Source organism: Notothenia rossii (genome assembly GCF_949606895.1).
Source record: "Notothenia rossii genome assembly, chromosome: 4".
Classification (NCBI taxonomy): Eukaryota; Metazoa; Chordata; class Actinopteri; order Perciformes; family Nototheniidae; genus Notothenia; species Notothenia rossii.
The window spans coordinates 64,038,343-64,063,647 of record NC_136902.1 but is presented as its reverse complement, the minus strand read 5'-3'; the positions used below and the strand labels follow the sequence as shown (position 1 = coordinate 64,063,647).

Sequence of the window (25,305 nt, the reverse complement as noted above, 5' to 3'; positions counted from 1 at the left end):
TCCAAAACACAGAAATACACTCCACTAGCAGTAAACTGCACTGGGGGGTCAATGGGTGGGAGTGTACGGCATCATATGTGTGCGTTTAGGTGGGATAGATGAGGTGAAGACATTAGATGATTGTGTTGTGTCTTCCTATCAGGTTTTTATTGGAGAATCACTTTTTTCAGACCAAAATGGAAAATGGAATTAATTTAGATACCAGCCTCTGTGACCCCTCTAAGCTCTTTGTTATATACAAGTCATCGTTCACCCATTCACACACATTCATACAGAGGCAGAGGCTGCCATACACACACCGTTAGCCATGACAACAGGATACATTTGTGTTAGGCATCTTGCCAAAAGACGACATATACATGTCCCTTCTGAGCCACAGCTGCCCCTGGTTGACTACCAACTACTAATTATGAATTACAACTATTAGATCATCACTTCTAACTTCAGTTTAAAAGCCAAGACATTTCAAGGAAAAACATTTTTTTACCTCAAGAATTCTAATAATCCCTTTTCTTATTTGATGAAGAATCAACTTCTGGGTCCCCAAACCATTTCCCTTGGAAACCATTAACTTCATCTAAATGTTTGAGCAGGGCCAAAGGGAAACACCTATTGAAATGTTTTGTTGAATAGCAAAATGGTAATAGGATCCCAAGTTTTGTTAATTAAAATCCCTTCTGTCCATATGCAAAGTGTCAAAAGGCCCGCCGTGCTGTAACTATGAAAGATAATAGGGATTCAGAGAAGAGATTGATAAACTGGATGTTTAATATAGCCTATGCTTGTTAATATGTTTGTATTAATTTTGTGTTTCTGTATGAATAGTAAAATATAGCAGTCTGAACAACCCCTCTCCGGCGTCCTTGTTTAACCCAAACCCTTTTTTAAACCTTCCAGACCTTCCCTGGTAACCCTGTGTTTTATATGTCAATGCAATGACTGGTGGGTTATTCCCTTACTATTCCCATTCAAGTGGGTATTGTCCACAGTATTGATGTATTACATGTCTAACATATGTGATATGTAATGTAAAGCACTTTGAACACTTGGAAAAGCACTAAAATAAATGCCATGAATCATTATTATTATTATTATTATTATCATTATTATTATTATTATTATTATTATTATTATTATTATTATTATAAGACTTATGGTAATTGCGCATGAAGAGCTCAGCAGGTAGGTTATCTTCAAGAACTTGAATACAGTGTTTCAAAATCTGTGAGTCTGTGAGTGTTTACCTTGGGATGGGACCCCTATCTTAAATAACCATGTGGAAAATGTCACACTATCACAGATTCTTGAGGTTAGTGGACTTTCACACCATATTTTTCAGTGACAGACGTCTCTTTTGAGAAGTTCAAGCGGTCTCTTTGGTCAGGTGGGAAAGCACCTCTTAAAATCTGCTACTAATAGTAGCGGTAGACCACCAAACGACACCAATACACACTGTAACACTGTTGTACAATAACACTGCTCATGACTATGAAAAACTTCTGTGCCATACAATATGTCCAACAAAACACTTTCACAATGAATTAATGTTATTCTATCCGCTACTTCAATACTTATATATGTTTACACATTTGTAATAATGTTCCCTATTTTATCAGCTGTTGCTTGCCTCTTTTTTAACTAGAACGAAAGAAGGATATCTGATTCTGTTAAAAGGTTGTGACTGGATAAAAGTGTAGTAAACACAGGAAAATAACTTTTAATAAGAATGATTGAGTATTTGGTTCCGGATTCATCTGGCATCTGACTCTGCCACACTGACAAAAACACTGATTAAAACTTCAGGCTATACTAATTTACTACCCTAATTATACCCGGTACAAAACAAATAATGTTTAAGAATGTATTCAAAGTTAAAATTATTATATATAATATTCTTCCATAAGAAATGATGACAATGCGTACCGGATATTTCTATCTATCTGGTGCCATCTTTGTCAGTGTATGTGTGTGTCTACAGCATTTGCCCATAAATCAAATCTCCTGCCGTGCATGTGCCTCCACCCCTGCTGTGCAAATTTGTCCAATTAGCCACGGCCCCCGGGGAGTGTTAGCGCACAATCGCACGCACGCAAACACACACACACACACACACACACACACACACACACACACACACACACACACACACACACACACACACACACACACACACACACACACACACACACACACACACACACACACACACACACACACAGGTCCCCAGAATCCAGTGTGAAATGGGGCTCTGCCACAGTGTGAGGATTATACGACAATAAAATGCATTTCACGGCCGCAGTGCTTTATACGCCCGGCCTCCATAGAGCTCGGGCCAAAACACTGCATTCAACCCGCCCCCTTAATCTCTGCCTTTTCTACTCAAACACACACACACACACACACACACACACACACACACACACACACACACACACACACACACACACACACACACACACACACACACACACACACACACACACACACACACACACACACACACACACACACACACACACACACACACACACACACACACACACACACACACACACACACACACACCATAAATCCACACACTGAGAGAGAGAAAGCTTGAATCAATCAACGGCCTTCCCTGCGACTCTGGATTGACCAAGATGTTTTCCCAAATTAAATTGTATACTTTCCTCTGCCAGCAGATTATCAGGGCCAGTTGCTAACACACCAAAAGTTGATAACAAACTCAACATTCTGAAACATAAGCCTTCATTATAACACTTAGATATGGAATTAAAGTCCTAAATCTTTTAGCATACATAGTTTCTTGTTATTTAAAATAAAAATATATAAGTACCACCCTGAAGAGAGCCACAGACACACACGATGCTGAGAACTCTGTTGTATTAACTTTTTGTTTGCATAGTTTCAAGCTTTGATTACGAGTGGTTCTTTACAGTGGCCGACTGTCACTGTGGTTACCTAAAATGTAAGTCCAATATTATTGCGGATCTGCAATAAGCTAGCTAGCTAACCTATTAATATTGGAAAGAATCACAGGATGTCATTGTTAAAATAAGCCGGTAAAACATTTTAGGTAACTTTCCAACAGCAGTGACGGTTGGCCAACTTTTTAATCCCCGAACATCAGCAAGCGCTCCAGCCCGAGCTGTGTGCATGACTTGTTGGTGTCCCCTGGAAAGTGATTCCATTGTGTTTTGAGCTTCGAGCAGCATTTTTTATTTGCAGTGATTTTATTTGCAGCATTAGGTTTATGTAATATTGTCAAGTTGGTGAATGTTTTCCAAATGCTGAGCATGTGTTGTCAAGTAAGTGAAGATTCTTCTTCATTTGCATGTGTTTTGGCACATTTGTGTTGTTATATTTAAATTGTTTCCAAATTTGCAGCGCGTTTCTCCTAATGACATTTTTTAGGGCAGTTGTAATGCTACAACTGTGCTCTGTCGACCACCGTAGGTCTTACTATTGTAACAGTAAATAAAGTTCCCTTTTGCTCTCTTTAATTGGTTTTAAGAGTTCTTGTAACCAATTTATCTCATGTGTAGTATTAAAGACAAAGTACAATGTTGAATCAAACCGACACCTTTAATTACCAATCAGCGATTATCAATAGATTCTCACATGTTTAACACTTCTTGTATGATCAGAAGCCACACACAAGTATGCTTTTTATTTTCTGTTTCTTACCATGAGCTTGTGCTTGATACCCTGCCCCTTCCTATGAGGTCAGCATATGATTGCATTCTGTATGTGTGTGTGTGAGAGTATATGTGTGTTGATCTGGATGCAGACCTGTAGTGTTGGCCAGGGATAAGGCTCTTATATGGAGGATAATCCAGGATAGCCAGGGGGGTTTTAACTCACCCCTCCAACACATGGGTGTCAGTGGGTTGGAGGGAAGGGGGGGGGGGGGGGGTGCAGGCGGAGGTGTGAAAGGGAATCTAAAATCTCTCTCTCTCTTTCACTCTGTCAGCCTATCTTGATCCTATCTTTACTCACCGATGTTCCCACATAACCCTGCAGGACTTAACAAAGATATATCAGTGTCAATAGAGTACTGCAGGAAAGAGTCCTAGAGCCGGATACAAGCTAGCATTTTAGCTCTTAGGGTTCCCTCATCTTAATGTCAATGTTTTTTTGTATGAGGTTTTGGAGAGGATTACCCTTTTTTTGTTCTGACATAAAATAATAAAGTTAAAAAACCAACGAGTGAATGGCTGAAGCTTTTACTTGTCTTAAAAACAGCGGTCAAGTGGCTAAATGAGATTAATAAATGCATCACGCCAAAATGAACCGCCTTTACCTTAACGATAGTGACATGAAGTTATGCGACTATCATGTTCTTTAGTTCATAGCATTACGGTAGAATGTACCATATATGTTTGCGAGCCACAGAGCTTATTTCGGAATAAATACAAAATCCAATGGAAAAATTCCCATTGTTTTTTAAAGGGAAGCCCTTTAGCTGCTCACTTCCGTTTTGGCCTACAAGAATACTTCATCATTGCACCATTATTTAACAGATTAGTGGTGTAAGAATAGAGACGGGTGGGGACTATTTGTAATTGTGTTGATATATAGTTGTGGTACAAGTAATAAAGTAAGTTACACACAAGATGTAACTATCCAAGCACGTAAAACAAACTAATTTGTTTTGCAGTTGATTCCCAGACAGGAATGTTTGACTGAAACAAATCTGTGGTTATGGAAGAAGGAATATGGGAGAGGAAAAAGGTGGTTTCATTCTAGGGATGGAATGAATGAGGAATATAAATTCATACAAAGAGTGAAGGGAAGCAAAGAAGAGGGGAGAAACGCCTGCTTTTCTGTGAGTGTGTTGCATGTGTGTGAGTGATTTGACAGTTCTGGCGGGGCCGTTATCAGGCGAGGTAAATCGGCCTAAACCTGGAGCTAATGTCTTGGTGGGGGTGTGGGAAAGATTAATAAGGACAAGCTCCAAAAGGCTTTAGCTGGAACCGCTAAGATTCTTAACCCGCCTAACCTCCCCTGGCGCCACCCGGAATCCAACATGTCCCTGAATGTCAACACAAAAACACTCTCACAAGTTTAATTTTCCACTGCAGAATCAATCAGACCTTGTGGATTTGTTTTACTTTTGAGTTTGGGTAGTATGCTTGAAAAAACACAACTTAAAATGCAGTTCAGTCAAACAAAACAAATTGTATGCAGTAGATTTTGTAAAGATGTACACAATCTACTGCATACAGTTTACACATTTCCCAAAACATATATTATTACCACAAATTCCTTTTCAAATGGGAAATAGTTGTTCACGCCCATTTTGGATTGTAAACTGAGTTGGAGTTTTTTTTGCATATATGTTGTAAACTCCATTTTCCCGTAGTTTGACACTACATTACCATTGTTTTCTCCACTCAATTGGATAACAACAAAGCAGAATTTGGAAAACCGTCCCTTCGTCGACATTTTCTGGAAAATGTATTGCTTTTCTTAATGACAAAACTATTTAAAAAAATCTATGAAATGTTGCAAAACTAAAAAAATGAAACGAGTTTTGTTCTTTTTGTATGTTTCTTACGTTATTTATTCTGGTTTCTTTTTTCTGTGCATAATGATTTCAGTATTTGAACATTGATGTGAAGTGCCTTTTTCTGGTGTCTCTGAAATGTTCAATAAAGATAAACCTTAAAAAGCCTTTAAGAGTAGACACTTCTCAGGAGAAGAGAAAGCATGTGACTTCCTGTGTTTGTGAGATTACAGAATGCATTTTCGAAGAATCAAAGGCAGAGGTAGCATGACATTTTAACTACACCAGAATCTCCTACCAGCACTCACCATCGGTTTATTTTCACCTTGACCACAAACTTTAACAAAACAAGTAATTAATGCTCTAGTTGCCTGGATGTAATCAGATCTTTTGTCTGCCACAGCAAAGTTTCTGACTGCAGCTCAAACTAGTTAATATTAATGCTGATGATGCTGCTGTCTGCATATATAGTAAAGTTTTGCCATTTTTAAACAAAGAAAGTAATTATTTTCCAAAAATAGCCCAAAACCACTAACCAGATTGAAAGTTGTTACAATTGCTAGCTGATACGACTAGTTGATGTTTTTCGTACCCTTGGCACATAATGATTTCACTAAATATTAAAGACTTAGATCTTGTGTTCAGTCATTGACAAACCATTAATATGAAAGTCATGACCAACTAAGGTAATGCTTATCACATGGACCATTTCAAGTTTAGTATTTCACTTCATTTTTGATGGATTGGTTTGTCAAAATATATTTTTGCCTGCCATTTTTATCCTTATTTCTTAGTTATTATACAGAACAGGCCAAAAGGGATAAAGGAGAACTGTTGCTTTGGTGCCTAATATGAGCAATGTAATTTATAAAATGTTGTATTTGATTCTTTGCTTAGAAAAGACAACTTCTCACGGAGGATTTATTTTATTCTGAAGTCTGAACCTGCCCTCTGCTTAAGACTCAATGGAGTATAGAATCAAAGGCAATATTAACCTGTCCTTAGGGTTGTGCAATATATCAAATATACTCTATTTTGTTTTGCGGTACATGTTAATACGAGGCAATACAGTAAGAGTGTGAAAGCGATGACTAATAAATGTGTCCTGATATTAAACATTTACTCTGACATTTATAAATAAACAAACAAAACTAAATTCATGATTTTTTAAGCAATACATTAATGAATAATATTTTTTTTTAGAATGACCACTTGCAAACTTTATTGCTGTGGATATAGTGGTGGCAAGTCAAATATATATTAGAAATATATTTCTAAAGACAAATCTTACTTTATAATCTAACAACTACGGAATCAAACTCAATGATGTACACAAATAAAAGACATACAGTACATGCTTGCATCCAATTGTATCATCAAATGTTAAATAACATTTATCTCTTTCTTTGTCCATTCCAACTTTCCGGCTACTTTTCCTTATCTCTCATGGAAACAGTCATTGTTGTTTTTTCTTACTGACCCCCTCTATGTTGATGCTGATTGATTACACAAGTCCATTCAAGCTTTAAGCATGCCATTCCCTCTCTTTATGTGGGTGATATAGTAGTGGTTGATGTGGCTTATGTGTTTTGGTTGCCCCCTAATAAGAGATCAAAGCGCTGAGGTCCTGACCCTGAAAGGAGGTGCTGGGAGAGGAGCCTTAAATCTCCTGCTTCCCATAAACCCTTGCTCCCACTCCCTGCTCTCTGATGATACACACAGACCCACACACAGGTACACTTTAGAAACTCTTTCAGAATGAATGTCTCTTGGCACTGATTAGAATGAGTTGAAAGGGATGCCAGCTAACAAAAATAAAGTGTGTAATGTAGTAAAAAAGTTAGTCGAGAAAATATATATGTTGGCCTCTGTGTACTTTCATTGGTGCAATCAAATGTCAGCTGTTGGCAAGATTAAGCTACATTTCGTAAGATAACATTGAGTTATTCTGATGATAAGAATCCAATACTTTTTTATTGGAAAATCGCGTTTTTGATCCCTTTTTCATGTTTTGCCTGTTTATCTCATACATAATATCTTAAAGATATTACATGATACATAAGATGTGAATTATATTTTGTGGAAAGCTACTGTAAGTCATTACAGTGCTGATAAATAACCAGAGGCAAGATGCATACAAATGTACATATTACCCTTTTGTTGCATAATCATTTATGAGTGTTGCTGTGTAAGGGTGTTTTATGTTTTATTATTCATTTTTGTTGTCATAAGTTTGTGAAGCTTCAACGCACGCCGCCGTGTGGACGAGCCGTAAGGGGGGCATATTTTTGGAACACTTAAAAAAAAAAAGAAGCATTTACCATCGTGTACATTAAGTATAGCCTTTTTAAATTGTTCCAGGTTATTATTTGATAATATTTTTAGGCATGTCTACATTCAAATTAGGTGTATTTATCAAACACTTTTTAGAAAACCTTGCAATAAACCTTGGGATTTGTCAAACCCATTACAGTCGATGACATCAGGAGACAACTTTCTTAGGTATGAAATAATTCACAAGAAACTGGTCCTAATGTTCCTTCCTTTACCTTGGAAGGAGATGAACTATGTGATTTGGTAGTGTCTGGGTTTGCTCTGTGATGGTACAGAGACATCAAGCCTTCACATATTCCAATATCCTCCCTACAGGACGCGGATCGATGGGGACGCTGGCACTTAGAGAGCAGACTCAGACAGAGTATTGTGAAGGGACTGTCAAGCCACGGACAACACCGTGGGTAAACACACATAGGACTATTCACGGCATCATCACACACCTACGTGTTCATATGAGGGCGCACATTAATGCATGCATTCACACACATCTTTGACATACAGACGCATCAACTGGGTGCAGGCCGCGGCTTGGGGAAGTGTAATATTTCAGTAATGTGATGGAGTTTGATCCACGGTGTCCAGTGTCCCACAGAGCTGCTGTTTTATTAGCACAAAGAGCACTCAGGGGCTCTCCAGTTCGCACACACACACACACACACACACACACACACACACACACACACACACACACACACACACACACACACACACACACACACACACACACACACACACACACACACACACACACACACACACACACACACACACACACACACACACACACACACACACACACACACACACACACACACCAATAACCACAGCAGGCTTTATAGACTACAAATGCATATAGAGAGTGTGATGTACTGTAAAATACAAGCAGCAGCTTTCATTTGGAGATCACAATCAGGCAGTGATCATTTGGTAACAATCAAAGTCTATTGGGGATCAATTTCCTGATTTTATACTTTCAAACTTCCTCCCACAGTTGAATCAAAACACTTATTCTGAATGGCAATAACACTGAAAGTGGCAGATATTAAACTTAGAGTGGATTGAAGAGGCTATAGGTGCAGTGTGACTACCACTGTTTTACAACAACTAATGTGAAATGCAGGGATAAGCTGCAGAGCTCCAAACTGAGGCCCATCTGAGCTAGGACTGGAAAGGGACCTACGGAGGAAGTGAGCCCGTGCCTAGAGCTCTGCAACTAGACCCGATCTTGTGATATTCAGCTGAGGATGTACAGCTGAATATAAAAGTAATTATTGGTGCAAGTATATGCTGTGGTAGTTTGCCAAAATTATCTTTGTTCAACGTCAACTTATTATCTTCTTCTATTTCTTTCAAATGCATCAGCACACTCCATATAGTTAACTTGAGTGTATTTTCTTATACTATATAAGTATTAAATAAAAAAATGACTGTAGTGAAGTGTGTCCATTTTGATATTTCAGATTATGTAAATCATGTCAAGGTATTGTCAGCAAGGGATTGGTTTGTAAGCAATTGGGATTGGGTTTGGTCATGGCATAGTCAACTTTATGTCTTTTTTTATGATGATTATATTATTAACAGTACACACTGAACATTAAAGACTTAAGCCACAAGTGATCAAAAACAAAAATGAATGGATATACTTTAACGTATAAAGTGTAACCAAGGGTCTTCAACCGTAACATCGTAGACTCATAACGCCAATATAGGGGATTGCCTGACAAAAACAACAGCGGTGATAAGTTGTCGACATAAGACATTACATTACATTACATGTTACTTGTTAGACGCTGTTATCCAAAGCGACTTACACACTCAATACTGTGGGCAATCCCCACAGGAGCAATTTGTGGTGAAGTGTCTTGCCCAGGGACACAATAACATGCAGACAGCAGTGGGGTTTGAACCTGTGACCCCCTCATCCCAACACCAAGGCTCTATCCACTGCGCCACACGCCTCCCTAAGATAAGGATAAAAAAAACACTAGGACTGTGACGGACCACTATTGCGGTAAGCATGTTGTAACTTCCGGTTGTTGTTGTCCTCTCCGGGTATCCCGTGTGCCTGTTCTGTTGCTGATAGCTTATTATCTTAACTTAATGGATCGTTTTAAAACTCTTGATCACGGCAACTGCCTGACGTTGTAATCACACATTACTACAGCTTAAGCACTCACAACTCTCCTTCTCTTAGCGACTGTAACTCCACAGTTGCCTACACTCTTTTCGGGTTTGCTAACGGTAGCTACTTTAGCTTGATAGCAAGCCATGGCTCTTTCCCCACCCTCGGGTACTATTTCCTGCTCTAACTGTCTCATCTTTGGTTACTTCCCTACCTCCTTTACTGGTACCGATACATGTGTTAAATGTAGTATAGTTGTTAGGTTGGAGGCGGGAATCATAGCCATAGAAGCCCAACTCCGCATCTTAGAAAATAACTCAGCTACAGTAAAGCCCATGCTAGCCGGTGCGGACCGGCAAAAGGTAGCTCCTCTTAGCCGTCCCCCGGCAACTCCCGAGCAGCAAGGAGATTGGGTGACTGTTCAGAAGGGGCATAACGTGAAACCCGCAGGTCCCCACCAACCCGTTCACGTATCTAACAGATATTCCCCACTCAGCGAGACACCCGCTGAGAAGCCAACTGTGGTTATTGGTAGCTCTATTATGAGACACGTGAATTTAGAGACCGAAGCCTCCACAGTCACATGCATTCCGGGGGCCAGAGCGGGCGACGTTGAAGCGCATCTTAGACTGCTGGCTAAAAATAAACGTAAATACAGTAGGATTGTTATTCACGTCGGTGGTAATGATGTTCGTTTACGCCAATCAGAATGCACTAAACTTAATGTGGCGTCGGTGTGTAGCTATGCTAAAACAATGTCGGACACCGTAATCTTCTCTGGTCCCCTCCCCAATCTGATCAATGATGACATGTATAGCCGCATGTCATCATTTCAGCGCTGGTTGTCTTGGTGGTGCCCAGCAAACAATGTGGGCTTCGTAAATAATTGGACAGCCTTCTGGGGAAAACCTGGTCTGATTAAGAGAGACGGCATTCATCCTACTTTGGAAGGTGCAAATCTCATATCGGCAAACATTTCAGGGCTTTGTGGACTTAATCCATGCCAAACTGGAGTTGAGACCAGGAGGCAGAGTCGCAGAGTCGCAGTCTTCTCTGCGCTCTCTCCTAGGCAGTCATCCATAGGAATCCCGAACCCAGTAAAATACCCAATATTAACGGTGTGTGTGTCTGCCCAAGGACAATTTAAGGTAAAACCTAATAGAGGTGTCATACATAATAACCTAATAAAAGTAAATTTAACAACTACTACAGTGCAACAAAACAGGAAGATTAAATGTGGTCTCTTAAACATAAGATCTCTAGCATCTAAAGCAATATTGGTAAATGATTTAATATCAGATTATAATATTGATATATGCTGTCTCACTGAAACTTGGTTGAGACATGAAGAATATGTCAGCATAAATGAGGCCACTCCACCCAGCCATATCAATACTCATATTGCCCGAGGCACGGGCCGAGGAGGTGGAGTTGCAGCAATCTTTGACTCAAGTTTACTTATCAATACTAAACAAAAATTAAATTATACCTCCTTTGAAAGCCTCGTTTTTAGTCTTACGCATCCGACCTGGAAAACTTTGCAGCCAATCTTATTTCTTACAGTGTACCGTGCACCAGGTCCTTATTCAGAATTCTTATCAGAATTCTCTGAGTTTTTATCAGCTTTGGTACTTAAAACAGATAAAGTAATTATCGTAGGTGACTTTAATATTCATGTTGACGATGATAAAAATAGCCTTACTGTTGCATTTAACTCTATATTAGATTCTGTTGGTTTCTGTCAGTGTAAATAAACCAACCCACCGCTATAATCACACTCTCGACCTTGTTCTGACTTATGGTATTGAAATTGAGCAACTATTAGTCAAACCGCATAATCCTGCTTTATCCGACCATTTCTTAGTAACTTTTTAAGTACTGTTACTAGACTACAAAGCATTAGTCAAAAGCTCCTGCAGCAGAAACCTATCTGTTAGTGCTATAGCCAAATTTAAGGAAGAGATTCCACCAATACTTAACTCGATAGCATGTCTGCATGTAGGGGAGGAAACTTATACAAAATGTACACCACCCCAAATTGATCATGTTGTTGATAGTGCTACAGATGCGCTGCGAATAAAATTAGACTCTGTTGCTCCTTTGAAAAAGAAGAAAATAAAACAACATAGATTAGCTCCATGGCATAATGCCGAAACCCGCAAAATAAAGCAAAAGTCGAGACAACTTGAAAGGATATGGCGTTCCACTAAACTTGAAGAATCTCGTTTAATTTGGCATATTATTCTCAATGAATATAAGAAAGCACTGCGTAAAGCGAGAGCAGCCTACTACTCTTCATTAATAGATGAGAATAAGAATAATGCAAGATTTATTTTCAGCACTGTAGCCAGGCTGACAGAGAGCCACAGCTCGACTGAGCCTTCTATTCCCATAGCACTCAGTAGTAATGATTTTATGTGCTTTTTTAACGATAAAATTGTTACTCTTAGAAACAAAATCAATGACCTCTTGCCTTTGACCAGTATAGTATTATCAACAGCTCCCGCAAACGTAAGTTCTAATATTACACTAGATAGTAAACTAGAATGCTTTTCAGCCATAAACCTTGAACAATTAAATTCAATGATTCTCTCTTCTAAACCGTCAACGTGTATCTTAGACCCGATTCCAACTAAGCTGTTAAAAGAAGTTTTTCCATTAATTAGCACTTCTTTATTAAATATTATGAATATGTCTTTATTATCAGGCTATGTTCCACAATCGTTCAAAGTAGCAGTGATAAAACCGCTTCTTAAAAAGCACAACCTCGATCCAGAGGTTTTAGCCAACTATAGACCTATTTCTAATCTTCCGTTCCTTTCAAAAATTCTTGAGAAGGCAGTCGCAAAACAGCTGTGTGATTACTTAAAAAACTATGATTTATTTGAAGATTTTCAGTCTGGCTTTAGAACACAACATAGCACAGAGACAGCTCTGGTTAAAGTCACAAATGACATTCTAATAGCCTCAGACAAGGGACTTGTCTCTATTCTTGTCTTGCTCGATCTTAGTGCTGCATTTGATACTATCGACCATGATATCCTATTGCAAAGACTAGAGCACTTAGTTGGCATACAGGGAACTGCTTTAGGCTGGTTTAGGTCCTATCTATCTGAACGCTCTCAGTTTGTACGTGTCAACGATGAATCTTCCATGCAAACCAAAGTTAGCCATGGAGTGCCACAGGGCTCAGTGCTTGGACCTATTTTGTTCACACTATATATGCTTCCGTTAGGCAATATTATAAGGAATCATTCTGTAAACTTTAATTGTTATGCGGATGATACTCAACTATATTTATCAATCAAGCCTGATGAAATTAATCATCTAAATAAAATTCAAGACTGCCTCAAGGACTTAAAAACGTGGATGACCTTACATTTTTTGATGTTAAACACGACCAAAACTGAAGTTATTGTACTTGGACCGAAGAATCTACGAAACAAATTATCTAAAGATATACTAACTATGGATGGCATTAATTTGGCCTCCAGTGATACTGTAAGGAATCTTGGTGTTATATTTGATCAGGATTTATCCTTTAATACCCACATAAAATCAATTTCAAGGACCGCCTACTTCCATCTAAGTAACATTGCAAAAATCAGGCATATCTTGCCTCAAAACGATGCAGAGAAACTAGTCCATGTATTTGTTACTTCAAGGCTGGATTATCGTAACTCCTTATTATCAGGGTGTACAAAGAAGTCAGTCAAGTCGCTTCAGTTGATTCAAAATGCTGCAGCTCGTGTACTAACCAGAGTTAGGAAAAGGGACCACATTACTCCTGTTCTGGCTGCCTTACACTGGCTCCCTATAGAACACAGGATAGAATTTAAAATTCTTCTTCTCGCCTACAAAGCCCTTAATGGGCAGGCGCCATCTTACCTTAAAGAACCCATTATACCCTACTGTCGTACTAGGGCATTGCGTTCCAAGAATGCAGGGTTGTTGGTTGTTCCTAGAGTCTCTAAAAGTACAATGGGAGCCAGAGCCTTTTCTTATCAAGCTCCACTTTTGTGGAATCAGCTTCCAGTTTGTGTTCGGACGGCAGACACCCTATCCGTTTTTAAGAGTGCGCTTAAGACCTTCCTTTTTGATAAAGCTTATAGTTAGGGCTGATTAGATTCAGCCCCTAGTTTTGCTGATATAGGCTTAGTTTGTCGGGGGACATCTTACTTCTTCCTTCTCTCTGTCTATACCTGTGTACTCTCATGTTCCGATTAACCTAGCTTCCCCAAATGTCTTTCTTTTTGGTGTCTATATACGCCGGGATCCGGAGTCATGGATGATCCTGCGGTCCTGTGTCATGGATCGCGAGTCCTGGATCTTGAGTCGTGGCTGTGGTCCTGGATCATAAGTCCTGGATGGATATCCTCGTGGATTCATCTTCCTATTATACACACATGCATTTCCAAACATTTGGACTATATGTTGCAAATGTATTATCTTTTCAATTTACACACGGCATCTATTGCACGTCTGTCCATCCTGGGAGAGGGATCCCTCCTCTGTTGCTCTCCCTGAGGTTTCTCCCATTTTTCCCTTTAAACTGTGGGTTTTCTCTGGAAGTTTTTCCTTGTACGATGTGAGGGTCTAAGGACAGAGGGTGTCAAATTGTCATACTGATATTCTGTACAAACTGTGAAGTCCACTGAGACAAATGTAAAATTTGTGATATTGGGCTATATAAATAAACATTGATTGATTGATTGATTGACTAGGTTCACCCCGGTGCCTGACAGGCACCTTTTTGCCAAAAAAAAAACAGTATGTGGATTAGGACTGTACCCGAATACTCGACTATTCGTTCGTTGGCCAACTATTCGGGTTTCAATTTCATTATTCGGATATTCGTTTTTTTTTTTTCTAAATGTATGCTATTAATAAAGGCGAATTGCCATATTCTTATACTATATTTATACTTTTGAATTGCACTGTTAAAATGCGGAAATATATACAATCTCAGCGTGTGCTCCTGACATCGCGTTCACTCACAGTCACGAACGCAAACGGCACGCTTCACCTTGCTTCACCTCGTTTCACCCACAAAATGCCGAAGACTTCAGCTGTGTGGGACCGTTTTAAATTGGACGACGGTAAGAAGAATATGTGCCAAATATGCGATAAGAAACTGGCCTACCACGGTGGCACAACAACTCTGAAAAGTCACCTGGATGCTGTAAGTAGTAGCCTAGCTTAGTTTAGCTGTTGTCAAGTTGCCATGATGAAGCTGCTTTATCCGCCGTTTAAACAGTAACGTTACACATGATAAAAACGTACACTTACATTGCTTGGAAAATAGTTGCAAGCAAGCAACCGCATTGTTTTTTTATATTAGTTTTTTAATTTTATCCGAATAGTGAAAATAATAGGAGTAATGTGGGAACATCTGGGGCTAAGGCAATTATTGGCATAAAGTTGAGTAGCTCAGCTTAATAATAACTTGTGTCCATAGGTGCATCCCCACGCATCCCAGCCATCAACATCCTCAACCATACAGCAGACCCTACAGTTACCCTACAGAGAACACATTTAGTTTTAATGTTAGCGAGTACTGAGACAATAAATAAATATAAATCGTAATAGTATGCTCTTTCTGCGCTTCTGCTTAACAGCGTGTTGTCAGGTGTCTCGGATTCGGAGCGTGTTATGAAACCTTTTTTTTTTTTTTTTTTTAATATGTTTTTGAAAAAAGATTTTATAAAAAAAAAAATACAAATCTCTCCGCACCGAATATTCGAATATTTGCTGCTGATTACTACCGAATATCCGGAGCCCGAAAATGGTATTCGGGACAACCCTAATGTGGATACAGGACCAAAGGGCTCTAATCCTAAACTCTAAACAGGCAGCTAGCTTGCTGCCAGCAGTATCAAAGGACGTCAACATTTCTTTAAAGAATGAAAAGGATCCAGTTATTGAGTAATTTACCCTAACCCTAACGTAATTTAGTTATTTAGCACCACATTTCATGGACCTTTTGAACCACTTGAAATTGTCCTTGTGTTCATTTTCTTTTCCTTTAACATAATACAAAGGACAAAACATTGGGTTTGCACCAATATATTCATTTAAAATGATAGACGGCCAATATTGATGTTTCAGATATATATAAAAAATGTAATATTGTTACAAAACCTAAACCTTCCTTAAAACCAGTTGAGCCCGAGCCTGTTTTTCAGGCCTCAGGCTCCAAAAAGGCATTCCCAGAACAATTGACTATATCTTCCCTTCTAAAAGGGGTAAATTAAAAATCTTTTTTCTCAAAACAATGATAAACCTGTGAGTTGGAGGTAGAAGAGTCAGAATCAATATAGATGTTTTTATTTTAAAGTAAATTCAGATTGAACATACTAAAAAAATGTGAATGATAGCGCCCGTCCAAATAAAAAACATTACTTATAGTGAAAACCACCCTTGAATAGTGCTGCGTACCGGTACGCCGAACCGGTACTGGACTTGTAAAAAGTTTCGGTTCAAGTCCGGTTAAAACCGGAACGTCAGGAACCGGTACTTACGTATATTCTCCTTTTTGTTCTAAACCATCTAAAACCTTCCATAGATCGAGAAATTTGCACTGAGAAAAGACGAAAAACATTGTTTTGGCTTCTGATATGGCGGCCATTACTGAACTCACGAAGTCTCGCAAAATATCGCAACTGCTCGCGAGATCTGTGTGACGTCAAGGGAAGCTGGCTTAGACATAGTGGACACTGACAGCGTGGGATGCTGGTTGCCATATTTGGTAGTGTTGCTAAGCTAACTCCTTTGTATGTATGGTGATATAGTGTCTGCCGAAAGAGCAACACTTCACCCAGACAATGTCAATATGCTGTTGTTCTTGAACAAGAACACATAGACTTGTACTCTTGCATATTGAGTATTGTATGTACATCACTATGTATGTAGTTGTGTTGTGTAGTTAGTAACACATGTAGAGTTCTAGAAAAGACATGGTGTAGACACAAGTTGGAAGGGGGCACAATAAACCTGACTAGTTTCAATTTGAGTTGATTATGAGTTTATTTTCAATTGATAATTAGCTCACAATAAGTTTACTTTAGTTACTCACACAACTTGACACAAGTCCGGACTTATAAGTCCGGACCTGAACCTGAACCTCTGGACTTGAGTCCGGACCTGAACCTGAATGTGAGTCCAGGTACACAGCACTACCCTTGAATGATGGGATAGTAGACTACAAGCTTTAGGAATCCAAACTATAACATATAATAAGTACCCTGCATCAAGATTGATGCAAAACAAGTGACATTTTACCTTTTTAGAGAGATTTAGAAAAAAAAAACCTCGTCTGGGGTCATTTGGGTGCATTTTCCATATTCATGGCCCCCCTTGGTCGATTTTGATGATTGACACCTCTTTTTAACCGTTAGAGCCAATAGAATCGAGGGGAAGTCCCTAAAATCCATCTTAACATTACCCATTGGTGAATGAGTGATGCGTAGCCAGAATGCCCAAAACCGGAAGCTGTCATACACTCTCGTTGATGACATAAATATGAAGATGGATTATCAGTAATCATTTCAAAGTGACACAGACAAATTGGATTAACCTATGGATTAACCTTCAGCAGCGTTTTTATCATTTTAATGCCATTGAACACAACTTTTGATCAGAACAACAGCTAAGGTAAGAATTTCTCTCCGTGTTTCCTCCGTGAAGCTACGTGTTGTGATGTCTGTTTTCGCTTCCACTGTCGCGAGTTCTGATCGCTCAGTGATTATACTTATATGTCTGTGGAATCTAAGCTTGCTAATCGATATCTTGTTTGTGCAGATCCGATAAGTAATAAGGGTATTTTACCTTGAGTTCTGTGCTAATTGCGTTAGCATTTTTTCGCTCAGGGCTAATTCCGAGCCTTTGTTATGACCCTTGTGTTTCGTTTAGCTAAACATGGTTAATATTGTCTGAAAGCTTCCCATTAAGTGAGTATGACACATTCATAGTTTATTAAATGTTAAGAAGTCCTCAGACGCTGTTTCTTGCAAGATGTTGCGTTTTGCCCCTGCCCGTGGGGTTTAACTTAAAGGGGTCCGAATATGCCTTTTGTGGTTCTCCCTTTCCTGAAGAGTATTATATGGGTTTTTGTGCCTGTAAAAGGTCTGCAAAGGCTAAAGTCTGTAAATTCCCTCCAGGGGGGGGGGGGGTTCTCCCACACCACCCACCCTCCCCTGCCTGTATCGCCTCAACTGGACTCCTTTGTTTACTTCCGCAACATAGTCACATGACTATTTAACACTTGTGCTTCTATTGGCTAGCCCTCCAACACATTGTACGTGATAGGCTAAGGTGCGGAACATCTCTAAGTGGTTGACCAATCACATCAGAGCCGGCCAGCTAACCAATCAGAGCAGACTGGCCTCTGGTTTCAGACAGAGGGTGAACAGAGGGGCTGCAGCACAGGCAGTATGAGAAAAATACAGAGCTTTCTGAACATTAAAGCATTGATACATGTGACAGTAGCAAGAAAACAAATATGAAAGCTGAAAATGAGAATAAAAGGGCCCCTTTAATAAGCTGTTCTTGCTTTATGATGGTCAACATCATTGTTCCAGAGGTTTTTCCATCAAGACAATAATTCACTCCTGGGAGAAACATATTGTACTCATCTTTCAACATTTTCTTTGGCTAATTGCTTCTGATTGTCAAGCAGCATTGATTATATGGAAACTGGCCATATGGGCTAAAAGCAATGATACTGGATCTACTCCTGCTTCTGTAAGGGGGCTAGTTAAGTCATCACCATTCCCCTGGGTACATCCAGAAAAAAGTCAATGTGAAATTTGAACAACTTCCAATATTGATATGAGCTTACTTTGCATACTTCTTTTATAGTAAACACTATCAGGGGAGAAAGGAGTCTGTGGGTAATGCATAGACTGTGACTGCAGACCGGATCATATTAACACATCTTATTGATGTGGCTTTTAACAGATAGCATATTCATACACAGCATGATGTGTGGAAATGGTCCATATGAACTGGTGATGAAGCGCGGAGTTTCATCTTGTGATCACATAATAGACTAACGACATTATGGAATCATCAAATTATGTGAATCATCCTCATAAGACTTGCATTTGCTTTTCACTGACACCAGTACAGAAAGGACCATTCAACTGGCACTCTGCTTTTCCTGGGAAATAAAACAAATCAAAGGGATTTACCTCTAACTACTCACTTTTTCTACACTTCATACACTGAACTGCACTTATTGTAAAAATGGTTTCGATATGGTCCGTGTAAATTGTTTCGAGTGTCACAGCTTTTCATCTTGTGATCATGTTTGACATGAAATGTATACGCGTTATACTGTATGATTCATCATAAGACTTGCATGTGCCTTCCTGACACACACATCATATATATTACAGCCGTAGTGTATGCTAAAGGAAAGAGGCTGTATTTTTGTCACGAAGGAAGGAAGGAAGGAAGGAAGGAAGGAAGTAAAGCCTCCAAAATAGCACTTTAATTACACTCCCCTGAGAGCCAGGCTGATAAAATTAGTTTGGGTGGGTTATCAGCTTCTTCTGGTAATCTGCTAGATCCTTGATTTTGTGTTTATCATCTCCATCTTTGGGGCTGCGGTGTTTGTCTCCATCTGTTTTGTTAAGAGCTCCTTAATGTGGTGTTTTAAACTGCACGTTAAACTCATTCTGTCAGTCAAATGAAGTGTCTGATACCGTGATATATAATTATTTTTTGGTCCAATGAGTGTGCATGCGGGTTATATGTTAAGCAACTTGCCAACATAGACATACTTGGGATAATTGGAGAAATACTGTGAAAGCTGTGAAACTTTTGCCAAACCATTATCCTTATTTGGAAATTGAAAAGATATATGAAAAAAAAACCTGTATTTTGACACAATAATCACCATTGAATGAATTTCCAATCCTTACATTTGGTAAATTAGTTATTAGGCATCTCATGGTTCAATTGTTCAACTAATGTGATGTACAGTAGACTACTAGACTGTGACTCCCAACTTATATAAAGATATAAATATATATCCCAAAATATATATTAATCACAACTTTTTCAGTGTGGCTTTTATTCCCTAATGGACAAAGTTGGGTGTCATTTTAATTATATTCTTGTGCTCAGACTTTGGTATGAATTGTGCTTCTGTTCTGAAACACTCCCTGGCAATTGGTTTGTGGCAATTAATACAAATTCGAAACACATTTTCTATTAATCTAATAAAGACAAATCAGCTGACATGGCCTGAAGCTGTCTCTTATGTCGCCCTTGGAAACTAACAAACAAAGTCATTCAACTTTTACTTGTTGACTTCTTCAGAGAGGGAACTCTGTTTGGTACAACTACAATTAAAGAAGGGCAATTAGGAATGAAAACTCATATGATAACCATTTAAAGGATTTTATTATATTTCAGCAATATTAGCCTGCGTGTCACACACAGGCCCGGGCATTTTTTGCTTCTGGTTTTGTGAGTGTTTGGGGATAACCTCAGCACCGTCCAGCAATAATCTGCTGGATGTTGAAAAAGCCCAGCGATGACATGAGCCATGAACTGGCAGCGATACACCCTGACAGCAGACGCAGCGCCCTCCATAACCCTTACCAAAACACCCCCGCCCCTGCTCCTGATGGATTAGCCCGTGTCCATAGGGTCATACAGGGATGGGCCGGCTGAAACTGCAAGAGGGGAGGGGGGTGGGTGAGGACAGCGAGTGTCTGCCCCATCTCACCTCTTCTGGCCTTTGGGGTGGACTGTGATAGGATTGGGCCTATCTGAGACCATGAAGATAATGAATGAGAGTGTATTATTGGTGTGTGTGTGTGTGTGTGTGTGTGTGTGTGTGTTTGTGTGTGTGTGTGTGTGTGTGTGTGTGTGTGTGTGTGTGTGTGTGTGTGTGTGTGTGAGTGCATGCTGACAGTGCCTGGGGAACATGTGTTACAAATCTATCAGGCTGGGGCGCCCGGGCCATCATCGGGGGGGACGGGGGTCTGGTTCCCGGACTGTGAGGATGACTGGCATGCGTGGCGGCTACCTGACCCACCACCCCCCCCGGCTCCCGACACCTCCCTATGACACACACACACACACACACACACACACACACACACACACACACACACACACACACACACACACACACACACACACACACACACACACACACACACACACACACACACACACACACACACACACACACACACACACACACACACACACACACACACACACACACACACACACACACACACACATCGACGAGCTTCCCCAGCGCTCAACACTTTAGACTGATTGGGCTAGCAACTGCAACAGCTGGCTGGGGATTAAGGCACGGCCAGATTCAGTGTGTATGTATTTCTGTGTGTGTGTGTGAATGTGTGTGTCTGTGTGTTGCGAGGGGACTGGCCGGTCCCTCTGGCACCTGTCGCCTGAACCCAATCCTTACCCTCCTAAGCTGGTTGGATGAGCAGAGCCCGCACCTCCTCTGGGACCCTGCACTCCTGGGCTCGCCAGGCTGATGAGTTCAGCGGTGGAGCGGGGGGCATGCTGGGGGCAACTAGCGGTGGGAATAAGAGTGTGGGGGTGGATGGGAGGGTGCAAACAGATGTGGGGATATCCACGCTCTGTTAACACACTAAAAAGGCATAACAAGCTAACAAGAGACTAAATAAAGCGAACATAAACGGGGACTGCTACGCTAGTGACATCGCTAGCCAGAGGTGGGAGAAGTACTCAGATCTTGTACTTCAGTAAAAGTTGAAGTACCAGAGTGTAAGAATACTCTGTTACAAGTAAAAGTCCTGTATTCAAAATTTTACTCAAGTAAAAGTACAAAAGTGTTAGCATGAAAATGTATTTAAAGTACCAAAAGTAAAAGTACTTATTCTGCAGATTGGTCCATTTCAGAATAATACATATGATATGTTTTATAATGATTGATCATTAAAGTGTTCTCAAAGCTGGTGAAGTTGCAGCTAGTTTGAATTTGAATGACGTTGTATACTGCAGGGTAGCTTGTGAATTTACTCCAGGTGGAACTAACGTCTGATTTAAGACTTGATTATATTTCAAACCATTAATCCAAATCTGCAAAGTAACTAAACTTAAATACATTTAGTGGAATATGAGCACACAATAAATTTTTTAATTGTACAACACATTTAAATGTACTTGGTAACTTTCCACCACTGCCGCTAGCACCCTTTCGTGAAGAACAGGGTGAGGCGAAACAGCTTGAGTGGATCAGTGAGCTATACAGGACTTATGACACGTGAGGGTGAAAAGGGTCTGACAATTTAACGCCCCTCATCTGCAAACAAGCGTGAGCACATATACTGAAATACTGGCATGGGAACACACATCAGCCTCATTCTGCTGAGAGAGGGCGGGCCTCAGCTCTCAGCACCCTGCCTTTCTATAGTTTGATGACTCTATTTCCCACACACACTCCATGCGTCTTCATCAGCTTCTATAGACCGAGTTGACACCGGAATCATGTTCATGCATGTATTTGACCATCATCGCCACGTTATTTTTCAGGCGAAACTCAACAGAAGTGGAAGAATTTGATAAGTCTAGACCATAATATAATAATATTTCTAAAAGTTATAGGTTAAGATTTTTTTAATATAAATGTTATTTTAAAAGATTTTTCACTTTTAAGGTAAGATAAGCTCGAACTTTATATAACCAGAGGGAACTTGTTGTGCAGCAGTTGCAGTATAAGGTAGAAAATATAAAAGTGCCAACATAAAATATTGAAAAACGTATTTACCATGTATACAAAATCCACAACAAGGTTAATAGTAAGTTTGCCTCTTGGTGAGTTGCATAAAGATATTTATGAGGACTTATGAGTATTTCATTATTGCTGATTTAGAGTGTTAAACAAACAAAAATAGAAACTAAGTATTGCTGCTTTCTATTGGTAAAATCGTTCAAACCGTAATTGTTGATGTCACTAAAACCGTATTGGATTAAATGAAGAATACTTGCTCTGACACCACCGATAAGGACCCTTTTTATATGAGTTCTTTGCCCTGTAGCTACACACTTTTATTTAGGATGAACAAACAGTCGTATGCAAGTGGCATTTATACTGTATGTCTTACTCACATGTAAATTGGAGCAAAAATGAAACTGCTCATTATGTGATCATGGCTATAAGTGTTTGAGTATTACAGCTAGTCTTACTACTCCAAATACAGTCAGTGGTATGTGGAGCAGTATATAAAGCTTGCAATGACATGTTTATTACAGGATGTCACCCTGGCTGTGGTAATGACATTGATGTGTAGTGTTGAGCGACGCTGTATCACATGTGACTTCATTAAGCTTTCGACCACAGACATAAAGTCCTTACAACCCTTATTATGTACTTTCTACTGTTTGCTAATGTATACAAAAAGTGTTAAAATGTATATTTAATTAGATGTTCTGAACACAAAAAGAGTGTGACAGTGTTGAAAATCCAGTCAAACATACAGTACCGTATTTAAGTCCTTAATTATTTGAAACCTCTTTCATTCAACACCATTTGGATGTAAATTAATCTTAATTTTGCATACTTTCTTACTATGAAACTTTTTTTATAATAGGTATGGAATCTCCCAATATAGCAACCTGTTTGTGGAGGGTATATCTCTCTTTTAGGGCTGAAGTGACTCAGTTCAAAGGGATTTGGCTTTGGAACCGGAGGGTCTTTGGTTCAAATGCAACGACAAGTACTGCCCAGGTGCCAGGCAGCAAGGCACCGACCCCTAAACCGCTCCCCAGCCTCTGAACATAATGCGGCCCACTGCTCCTTATACGAGGATGGGTCAGATGCGGAATCCAGTGGCGGCAGTAGCTCTGTAGGGGCTTGGCTTAGGAACTGAAGGGTTGCTGGTTCAAGTCTTGATTGGACCAGAACAAATACGAGTGAGTGTGGACTATTAGCTGGAGAGGTGTTCAGTCCAATTCACCTACAGGGCCAAGGAGTCATTGAGTAAGGCACTAAACTAGGGCTGTGCAATTAATCATATTTTCATCACAATTACGATGTTGGCCTGCCACATTTACGAAAACAACATAATCGAAAAAAACGATTATTTTGCTTTGCTAGGTCTAATTTACTTTAGTCTAATTTATTTGTATTTATCATATTTATATATGTTTAGTAGCTTGTTGAAGTGCACTCCAAAATATTTGTTGATCTTGTTTATTGGTATTTATTATTTTGATATTATTTATTTAAATGTAAATATAAATGTATCATATATTTTTGTATTGGTTTTTCAGTTGAATTATACGTTCAGGGTAATCAACTGTTAAAAAGTTCAAATTATTATTTGTATTTGTTTTAAAGTTCAATAAATGGATATTTTCAAAGTCAATGAATAATCACTAAACCTGACACCGGACAAACCTGGCAGCCCCTTGCAACTCTATATAGGAACATGTATGTGTTTGTGCATTTCTGTATTCCTATGCAGGTGTCTGTTTGTACTGTACTGTGTAAATTCTACAAAAAGAGTGAACAACTGAATTTCATCAAAGGGTCATCTTCTACTTCTTCTTTCAACAACAAATGAAAAATAGTTGATGTGTGCTATGCGTTTGTGGTTTGTTCTTGAGAAAATGTTTTAGGGTGATTTTCAGAGACAATTCGGTTTTATTTCCATCGACTGTAATTCTGTGTTCGAGATCAAAATGGAGTGCAAGTTGTAAGAAAGCGAGCATCAGTTCCTGTGTACTGGAGAGTTCCCATAGGATGAACGCTAGCAGTGCCATATGACATGATGCAATTAATCAAATAGATATACCTACTTTCTCATTTTGTAAACATTTGTCATTTGTAAAGTTCCTAATGTGAATAAAACTATGCCTTTGAAATACCATTGCCTATCAAACTTTTCTTGTAACATCTGCTTCTTCGTCCTTGTTTTACATAGCTGTAAGTAGCTCCTTTATCTTTTATGCTCAACTACATTTTCTAATGATTCTACCTAAATTAAATTACAAGATCTGTGCAAGACTTTACTTGACTATTTTCATTGTATGCTTCTTTATACTTCTACGCAACTACATTTTAGAAGTCAATATTGTACTTTTTACTCCACTATATTTATCTGAAAACAGACTCAGATTATAGCTAATACAAAATATAAATCAACTAATTATTAGCATTGACATTTAATCATTGGTTAAGATATCAGGTAGCAGTTTACAAAGTAATACAAATGAGCTCCACCTTTACCAGCACTGATGGACGCATTAATGCATCAATAATCCAGTAATTTAATATATGATTCTGAAATGGTCTATAGAGCATACTTAGTACTTTTCC

The 25,305-nt window shown here is 39.3% G+C and overlaps 1 protein-coding gene across 3 annotated transcripts in view; it reads right to left on the bottom strand.

Annotated features, from left to right (window-relative positions):
• The window catches only part of bcas3 (BCAS3 microtubule associated cell migration factor), a 363,412-nt gene that overhangs the window by 71,194 nt on the left and 266,913 nt on the right, over positions 1 to 25,305 (bottom strand). The gene's annotated exons all lie outside the window — the stretch shown is intronic.